Source organism: Eptesicus fuscus, chromosome 13 (assembly GCF_027574615.1).
Source record: "Eptesicus fuscus isolate TK198812 chromosome 13, DD_ASM_mEF_20220401, whole genome shotgun sequence".
NCBI classification, from domain to species: Eukaryota; Metazoa; Chordata; class Mammalia; order Chiroptera; family Vespertilionidae; genus Eptesicus; species Eptesicus fuscus.
Genome location: NC_072485.1, coordinates 83,198,050 through 83,208,014, shown reverse-complemented (window position 1 = coordinate 83,208,014; position 9,965 = coordinate 83,198,050).

Below are 9,965 nucleotides of genomic sequence, written 5' to 3'. Positions count from 1 at the left end.
GCCCCAGGCCATAGCGTGTGGACACCCGGCCCCAGGCCACGGCGTGTGGACACCCGGCCCCAGGCCATAGCGTGTGGACACCCGGCCCCAGGCCATAGCGTGTGGACACCCGGCCCCAGGCCATAGCGTGTGGACACCCGGCCCCAGACCATAGCGTGTGGACACCCGGCCCCAGGCCACGGCGTGTGGACACCCGGCCCCAGACCATAGCGTGTGGACACCCAGCCCCAGGCCATAGCGTGTGGACACCCAGCCCCAGACCATAGCGTGTGGACACCCGGCCCCAGGCCATGGCGTGTGGACACCCGGCCCCAGACCACGGCGTGTGGACCCCTGGCCCCCCGGGAGGAGGGGAGGCAGGTCAGGGGTGGGGCAGCTGGGCCGGGGTCTGGGACCCAAGGGGCTCAGAGCTGCTCTGAGAACCTGCGGCCGCTCAGGACCTGCCCAGGCTCCCGGTCTCACCCAGTGCCGGTGTCTGAGCCCTGGCACCTGGGAGAGGCAACTAACTCCTCACCGGTCGCAGGCGCGTGGGGGACGATGAACAAGGGAGTGAGTGAGTGGGCTGGTGAGGGATCGCACAGGAGAGGGGGTGCAGGCAGGGTGGGGGCGTGGGACCCGACGCCCTCCCCCAGCAGCACAGCCGGGAACCGGCACGGCCTCAGGCTGGGCACCTGTCACCGGGTGCTGAGCCGGCCAGAGGCGTCGGGCCGGTGGACGGGTCTGGCTCGTCCTTGGACGAGGGCTGTGCCTGACCCCCGCCCCTCCCCGCGGCCCCTCGGAAGCTGGGAGCCTCAGGCTGAGCAGCCAGGCCTGGGCCTCCCGAGGTGTCCGTCCTGGGCTAGATTTTCGGGGGACAGGCGGGTGGCCTGGTGGCCTGTGACAGGTGGTTCGAGGGGGGCTCCAAGGGGAAGCCCAGGCGGCCAGGCCGGCATCTTATGAGCGTGCAAGTTCGGGGTGCAAGCTCGGGGTGGCCGGCGGTGCCCGCTGCCTGGGCGGGTCAGCTCGGCCTCGGCCTCGTGGCACGGCCCTCTGAGGCCAGGCCGGTGACTCAGGTGGGTCAGGGGTTGTGGCGTGGGCTCAGGCCTGTCGCTGGTGACCTGTGGCCTCCCTGCCTCTGGGGTGTGACAGGGACAGGCCTGTGACCCTCACCCTCCCTTGGCCTGGGTCCTGGCCCAGACTCAAAACTCAGGCTCCTTCCTTCCTGGGACCTCCAGAGCCCAGGGGGGTCCGTGGCAGGGCGGGGGCACGGGGGCCCTGACGCAGCCTGGCAGTGGCTCTGCCCTCCCCTCTTGGGGGCTTCCCTGCCCCGCTGGGACGAGCCGCTGCCTCTCTGAGCCTCAGTCTTCTCATCTGGAAAGGGGGTCCGTGAAAGTCCCCGCAGGAAGAGGGTCACACGGCAGGGGACCCACAGTTTGGGGCTGTGTGCAGGGAGCGGGGGGCACACGTGAGGACACTCTGGCCCAGGGCGGCGGCCCAAGCGGGCTTTGTTCCCTGGGTGCCTGGGGCTGCCCAGCCCCCCCCTCCCAGGTCTGATTAGAGAGAGAGCTGGGGTCCCACCCTCAGGATCTCCCAGGCGTTGCCATGGGGACGGGAGGACCGTGGGGGTGTGGGGAGCTGGGAGGAGGCCCTGGCTGCATCCCAGAGCGTCACTTGCTGCCACGCTATCGCGGGCGTGACTCATGTGGACGCTGGGAGCGGGACAGGAAGCGGGCACCAGATAGCCTGTGTGTGGGGTGAGGCCAGTGCCCACCCAGAGGAGGATGGGACACCCGCCAGCCCCGGGTCCCCCCTGGACAGGGAACTAGGACCTGCAGGTGGGGGTGCAGTGTGGGGGCCAGGGACCCACTGGCCCTGCGCGAGCTGCCCCTCCACGCACCCCTCTCGGGAGGATGAGGAGGAGCCTGGGCCCCGGGACTCGCGATAGGACAGACGCAGCCCCCCGCCCCCCAGGGGCCTCTCTCCTCAGGGGTCTCTCTTGGGGGGTCCCACCCACGCCTGTGCCTCCTGCTCCCTCCACACCCACCAGGGGCCATGAGGACCGGCTCTGTCCAGCCCTGGACGGACCCCAGGCCCGCCCCGACCTGCCCGCCCCCGCCTGACCCTGCCTGTTCCTGGCAAGGCGACGGGCGGGGGGGGGGGGGGGCCCTATTTCCCGCCGGCCATCCCTGTGCCGGCTTATCGTTGCATTTCAGTCCTTTTTTTTTTTTAATATATTTTTATTGATTTCAGAGAGGAAGGGAGAGGGAGAGAGAGAGAAGCATCCATGATGAGAGAGATCACTGACCGGCTGCCTCCTGCACGCCCCCCACTGGGGAGGGAGCCCGCAACCCGGGCCTGTGCCCCGACCGGGATCGAACCTCCTGGTTCCTAGGTCGACGCTCGGCCCTGAGCCCCGCCGGCCGGGCCTGCTGCAGTCCTGGGCTCAGCCGAGTCCTGGCGCGGGGTCACTGGTCGGGGCGGACCTGGGGCCGGCTCCCTGCGGGCTGCAGCCTCTCCTCTGCCCGCCTGGCTTCGGGGCAGAGAAGGGGCTCCGTGGGGCTGGCGTCACCCTCAGGGACCAGGAGAAGCGGAACCTCGAATTCCACCCCCCACTCGGGGCACCTCCATCCAGAGGTCAACAGCTACACCCCGCCCCCTCCCCCAGGCCCGGACACATCCGAAAGGAGAGACCCCCCCGCTTCTGTGTCCCCCACACGGCGGGTGGATGGCGTCTCCAGCCCCACCGGCCCCGACGCCGCAGTCCCTCGGCCCTGGGGACGGGCCAGCGCTCGGCCGTTCCAGGCACAGCCCTTGGGAGGCGCTCATCGCGTCTTCGATTCAGTCCTAACGCACCACGGCCGCGTGTCACCCCCACTTCCCAGGTGACACGGAAGCGAGGTGCTCGGCCAGGCCCCACGCCTGGGGAGGTGGTCCCCGGCCCAGCACCCAGCCGCTGTGTGGCCCTGGGCCAGCACATCACCCTCTCTGTGCCGGCGTCTCATCTGGAAAATGGAGATCGGAGGATGGCTCCCCGGGACCAAGCGCGGGGATGGACCAGCCGGGCGCCCTCGGAGCTGTCTCTCCCGGGAAGTGCCCCCGCCTGCCTCGCGGTCCCCCCCCAGCCTCCCCCCCCCCCCCCCGAGGAGCGGCCTCGCTGGGTCTGAGGTGGTGATGAGACTGAGCGGGCGGCTGCTCCCACCTCGCAGGTTCATGCGTCTGGAGTGGCCGTGCCTCCCGGTCCGGCTGGCGTCGGGGTGTTAAGGCAGCGCCTTCGGTCCTGGGGGCACCCACACCTCTGTGCCGCCCGCCGCCGTGGCGTAGTGTCCGCGGCCACGCCTGGTGTGCGGGATGCGATGGGTTCGGGGCCACACACCCCCCCCCCCAGCTGCTGTGACTGCCGAGGGCACAGGTGGGGGCTCGCAGCTGCTGGAGGCATCACCGGGCCTCCTTGTGATGGAGACCGACTTCGCGGCACGGGGACCCCGGCCCGGCTCGGGGAGGCCCAGGCCGGGGCGGCTGGAGGAGGCGAGGGGTTATCGCCTCTGTGGGCAGAGGGCTGGGTGGGCCGGGGACTTCCCGACAAGGAGGAGGCACCCGGGCCCCGCTGCGTGGCTTTGGGGCCGAGGGAGAGCCATCGGGTGCCCACGGGCGGGGCCGCCTCCCGACGGGCGAGGGGCGGGCGCTCTGGGAGGCGGAGGTGCGTTTGGTTTCGTGGCGGGGCCCACGGCTCAGGGCCTTCGTGCGTCTGTTTGTTCGTCTGAATCACTGGACAAACAGAATTCCTCCCCAGGTCTCAGGCCCAGGACCCGCTCTGCCCCCAGCAGCTCCCGCCCCAGGGAGGCCCCACCTGGGTGCCCCCTGCCCCCCGCCCCCCACCCCCCGCCTTTCCTGCCCTGGCCTGGCCGGGCCTTGCTGGGCTGGAGGTCTCTTCCCCACCTGGGCACAGGCTCCTGCAGCCCTGCCCGCCCCCGCCCACCCCCCTCCAGACCCAGGAAACACAAAGGCCCTCAGCCCCCCCGACAGGCCACCGCCCCCCGGTGCCCCTCAGCCGCCGGAGTCCGAGTGGGGATTCACAGACTCTGGGGCAGAGCCGCTCCCAGGTCCCCTCCCACCCGACCTCGTGCCTCTCGCTCCTCGCCCCGAGCCCGGGCGGAGGCACGGAGGGTAGCGAGTGGCTCTCTGCACTCAGAGCCCCTCTCCTCTGCCCCCACCCCCACCCCGCAGCCCAAGCACAGGCGTCCTCGCCCGCGCACCTGCGGGCCTGCCAGGCGGGGGCCTGCGTGAGGACAAAGAAGAGGCCCCATGACGCTCCCGTCGGCCCCGGCTCTGCTGTGACCACCCCCCTGGGGGCTCCCCAGGCACGGACCTGTGGGCGTGGGGCTCCGCCGGTCCCTCCGACCCAGGAGGAGGGGACCCTCAGCACCGGGGGGGGGGGGGGGGGGGGGCTGTCTGATGGCTCCGCTCCTCAGCAGACGCCTTCCTCAGTGTCAATCACACGCAGAAGTCCAGGCATCGGCCCCGCACACGTCTGCCCGTGGATGGAGACGCAGGTCGAGAGGCACATGCGCCCCCGCGGCCCAGCAGCGCCGGACAGCAGCGGGCGGGGCAGCCGAGGGCCCGTGGACAGGGACGGACACAGCGTGCGGCCCATCGCACACGATCTCACGCCGCCTCGGAGAGGAGGGGACCCTGACACCTGCCCCCCAGACGGACCCTGAATAAGCCCGACCCAGGGGGACAGACCCTGTGTGACCCGCTCAGAGGAGGTCCCTGAGCCGAGGCCCCTGCATCCGTGGCAGCTCTTTCACTGAACGGCCGACTCCCCTCAGCCACCTAGGCCCTCGCCTGCTCAGTAGAGTTGGGGTGTGCAGAGGGTCCTGGGGGCCCCTGACTCCCTCACCAGATGGAGCCGGGCCTTTGGCCAGGAGGTTGAGTGGCCCCCCAGCATGTCCAGGCCCCCTCCTGAGGTCAGACGAGGCGCCCTCTCTGAGCCCTGGGCTGGAGGAGGGCGGTGCTGGGCGGCGGACCCCGCGCGGGACCGACCAGGTGCTGCCCCCGTGGCCAGGAGCGCGGCTGCCCGGGCCACGTGCCCCGAGCTGAGGCAGTGCAGCGAGCGGAGAGGGGGGGCCCTTAGACCCTCGGTCCCTGCCCCGACCGCTGGCTGCGGGTCTGAGCGCTCCTCCTCCCTGCTCAGCCGCATCCCTCAGCCCTGCCCTGGCAGGTCGGGGGCAGGGGCAGGATTAGCTAGAAATGCATCTGGATTTTCTGTAAACTTTCCTTGAACTTCCTGTTATTGGTCCCCGGCTGGCTCTCGTTGTCGGAGGAGAAACTGATTTCAATGACGTGACGTTTGCCGGCTCTCCGGCCCAGGACGCGGTCCGTCTCGGCCCAGGTCCCGCGGGCGCTGAGTGTGCGGCCGGCCGGGCGCGGCCTGGGAATGCCCGCGACATCCTGTTGACGGTGTCGAGTTCCCCCGCGTCCGTGTTGATTTCTGTCCTGTTTTCTGTTCTGTTGTCAAGAAACGGGTGTGGGCGCTACAGTTCCAATGGTGAGCGTTTCCCTGTAACCCCCTCCTCTCCCGGGGCCCTGCGGCTGCCGGGTGCGCCTCCCGGACGGGCCCCCGTCTGTCCTCGCCCTCGGCCACGGCGCTGGGCCGGATTCTGCTCCTGCCCCGGGCCCTGCTTCGGGCTTTGGTTTCCACGAGGAACCTGCTGTCCCTCAGGTTGCTCTTCCCCAACGGCAAAGCGTTGGAGGTTTATTTTATTTTATTTTATTTTTATTATTTTGCTATTCCTCACCCGAGGATAGTTTTCCGTTGATTTAAATATGTCCAGATATCTAGATTTTTATTTTATTTTTTTCAGAGAGGAAGGGATCCCGAAACCCAGGCATGTGCCCCGACCGGGAATCAAACCACGACCTCCTGGTTCATAGGTTGATGCTCAGCCACGGAGCCACGCCGGCCCACTGGTTTTTAGAGACAGTGGAAGGGAGAGAGAGAGAGAGAGAGAGAGAGAGAGAGAGGTTGATGTAAGAGAGACACATCGATTGGTTGCCTCCTGCACTCACCCCGACCGGGGCCAGGGATGAAACCAGCAACCCAGGCCCGTGCCCTTGACTATGACTCGAACCCACGCCCCCTTGGTGTGTGGCTGAGGCTCTCATCACTGGGCACAGGGACCCTCTTCGTGAGCCGGGCAGCGGCACGGAGCGGTTTCTGGGACTGTCCGCGGGCGTGGGCCATGGCCCCAGGCAGGCGCGGGGACTGAGTCCTGGGAGCTGGTGGGCGAGGGAGACGGCCGCGGGCCCGGAGGGGAGGGTGCGGGTGACAGTGACACGGCCGGGCGCCTGCCGCCGCGCAGCCAGGTGCTCCGTGGAGGTGCCGGTGTGGAGGCCGCTGAGGGGACCCGCAGCCGCGCACCTGGGCCAGCAGGCGTGGGCGTGAGGGCGCCGAGGACAGGCGTGGAGACCGGCTGCGGTGGCGGGGATGCGGGAGGGTGGGCGCGCTGCGGTCCCCGTGGGCCCGGGGGGTCCGGAGTGCATATGGCGGCCACGTGCCCCACGGGACCCCACGCCGGTGAACGGCAGCTCCGGCCCTGCAGGGGGCCCCATCCTGGCCCCCACGAGAGGCGCTCGGAGGATAATGGGGGACGAAGAAAGGAGGTGTCCGGTGCGACAGGCCCCCCAAGCCGGGGTCTGGAGTCTCTGCTCTCGGCTGTCACTCCTCCGGCCCTTCAGCAGGTTCCTGGGGGCCCAGCCCCACTGCCCATGGGGGGACGGGGGGGGGCTGTCTAGACGGCAGGCTGCTCGGGCCCCCTCGGCTTTTGTCCCCTGCGCCCCTCGAGCAGGAGCCGAGGCCGCAGACAAAGAGCTGTTTGCTTCCTCTCCCAGCGCCTCCGCCTGCTCAGAGCCCGCCGGGCCCAGGCCCCCGCCCGGAGGACAGACGGACGAAGGACAGGCAGCTGGCTGCAGCGAGCCCCGACACGTGGCAGTGCTGGGACTCGGCCGAGGGGCCCACGGCCCGTGGGGAAAGGTGGTCTCCGGGGCTGAGGCCCTGGCGTGGGCAGGCGTCCCGGGGCCGCGATTCGGGCGGGAGGTTCCCGCGCAGGAGCATGGTGGCGGGGTGGGGGTGGGGGTGGTGGGTGGGGGTGGGGGTGGGGGCGGGGGGGGGCTGTGCAGCTCAGCCTGCCTGGACGCAGGCAGCCCCGGAGGGGAGCGGGGGTTGGGGGGAGACCCACCGGCCCGGCCCCCTCTACCAGCCCCCAAGCTCCCACTTCAACCCCCCAGCACTCACCCCTCTTAACCGCACCCCACCTTCTGAGCCTGGCCCCCTCCTCCCGCTCCGGGGCCCCTCCTGCCCCAACGACAGAGACGCTGGCCCCGTCCCTGCCCGTGCCCAGCGGCCGTCCAGTGACCCCGGCCTGGCCTCCCGCTCCCCGGCCGTGGGTGGGGGCCGAGCCACACCGGGCCTGCCCGGCTCCACCTGAGACAACATCCTGGCCTCGATAAAGCCGGGTTCACATGAAGGCACGCTAATCTGCTCCCCGCGGCGGCCAGGCCACGCCCCAGAGGAGCCCGCGCTGGGCCCAGGCCAGGAGGGCGCGGTCGCTCTGCGGCCTCCCTGTCCCCTGAGGCCAGAGCTGAGGGTCCCGCAGGCTCCCCCTGCCCCGCTCTCCACACCTGCGGGGTCACCTGGGGCCACACCCACCTGCAGGGCGGCCGGGCGAGGCAGTGGCCTCTGTCCGCGATGGGGGCCGGCCTGGCAGGGAGAGGGGAGGCTGGGGGTGCCCTGACGCCTCCCGCTGGACAAGGTCCGCACACCCCAGCCTGCCCCCCCCCCGCCCCCGGTCCCTGCCAATCAGGCGGCTCCGGGCAGGGGGGCAGAGCGGCACTGCTGGGGGACCCTGGGCCTCAATCCCGGCCACACATGAGAGCGCTGGGATGGGTGCAGGGCTGGGTCCCGCCGGCGTGCGTGCCGGGAGCACTCGGGCCCGTGGTGGCAGGGAGGGCGGTGACGGGGGGGGGGGGGGCTCCTGTGGCTGTGGCAGGCCTGGATAGTGGGCACTGGGGGTGCCCCCGGGTCCCTCTAGCGCCGCAGCCCTGTCCCCCAGCCACGGCCACGGGGAGCTGCCCCCCGGGTGACCTCACAGTCCCCGAGGCAGCCGTTCGCGCACACGGGTTCCCAGCCGCCCGGAGGCGGGAGACCAGGCCCATCAGAGCACGCGGCCCCCCGCAGCGGCTCTCACTGCGCGGCGGGAGGAGGGACCCCGCCGGCCAGTGAGGACGCTGTGCTGAGCGAACACGCCAGACCCAGGGGGACGGGCCCGTGAGACCCGCTCAGAGGAGGTCCCCGAGTCAGACCCACGGACAGGAAGTAGGTGGTGGGGCCAGGGGTGGGGCGGGGTGACCGCCCTGGGGCCCCGGAGGGCACCCGTGGCCGAGGACGTGCACCCGGGAGGCCGCACCTCTGTGGGCGTCGGCGGTGGGTTCGCGGGGCCGCTGCTCCCCCAAAGCGGAGTTTGAGGACGGGCCCTGCGCACCTTCCGTCCAGGCCGATCCCACCTCTTCCCGCCGCGTGCGGGCGGTTCCGGGCCCCGGGGAAGCGAGTCCGGCTGCAGCCCCCCGGGTTCGAGGGGCCGGTGAGCCAGGGAGTGGGACGGAGGGGGCAGCGGAAGTCCCGTCCACTCACAGGAACAGAAACGAGCGCCCCCCCCCCCCGGGAAAGCAGGCCGGTCCCCTGTGCGCTGGGCCTCGGGAGCGTGACCGGGAGAGGTCAGCGAGGGGGCCGGCGGGAGTGTGTCTCAGGACCGCGCCCCGGCCCCGGGGGGTGGGGGGACGCCGGTCAGGCTCCCCGATGCCCCAGTGGGAAGGCCCGGGCCCCTGGGCAGCAGCGTCCAGCTGGGAGCGGAAGGCACCCCCAGTGCGGGGCTGCCCGTGGGCTCTAAGGCCTCTCGCCGGCCCGTCCGTGAGCCGTGCTGGCCGAGGCTGAGCGGGTGAGGGCACCCAGGCTGGGCGGCTGCGGGCTGTGCTGGCGGGGACCCTGCGCCCGGCCGCCCCGGGGCTGCCCCGCACGACACCTTCTCCGCGTCCCACAGACACCTCTGAGGGGCGCCCAGGTGTGAGGGCGGGCGGGGCCTGCTCACGAGGGAATGACAGCAGGTGGGAGCAGGGCCACCTGGCTGCCCCTCAGGAATGGGGGCCTGCGGGGGGCCCGGCTTCCTCTCAAAGCAGAACTTGCTTGAGGCTTGAGACTCGCCAGCCCCAAGCTGGGCCCTCTGCTTGTGGGACGCTGCCTGCCAGCCCCGTGGGACGCGGGGTTCAGCACTGATGCCGTGGGTGGAGATTTCTGTGGGTGGGACCCTCCTCTCGGCCTCTGACACCCCACAGAGGATCGGCCGCAGTGACCGGCTGCACCCCAAGCAGGCACTTTGCACCCACCGGCCCGGGCAGGAGCGGACCTGCAGGGTGGTCTCAGGAAGGAGGCGGAGTTGGGGCCAGTGCCCTCAGCGTGCAGCCAGAATGGCTCCCCAAGTGGCTCCCCGAGACTCCAAGACCCGTCCACTCCCCCGGCCCTGCCAGCCTCTTGGGAGCCGCATGGGGGCCTGGGCAGGCGGCAGGGTCTGGGGGCCGCGCGGGGCCTGGGCAGGCGGCAGGGTCTGGGGGCCGCGCGGGGCCTGGGCAGGCGGCAGGGTCTGGGGGCCGCGCGGGGCCTGGGCAGGCGGCAGGGTCTGGGGGCCGCGCGGGGCCTGGGCAGGCGGCAGGGTCTGGGGGCCGCGCGGGGCCTGGGCAGGCGGCAGGGTCGGGAGCCACGCGGGGCCTGGGCAGGCGGCAGGGTCTGGGGGCCGCGCGGGGCCTGGGCAGGCGGCAGGGTCCATGTAGGGCCTGGGCAGGCGGCAGGGTCGGGGGGCCGCGCGGGGCCTGGGCAGGCGGCAGGGTCGGGGGGCCGCGTGGGGCCTGGGCAGGCGGCAGGGTCGGGGGGCCGCGCG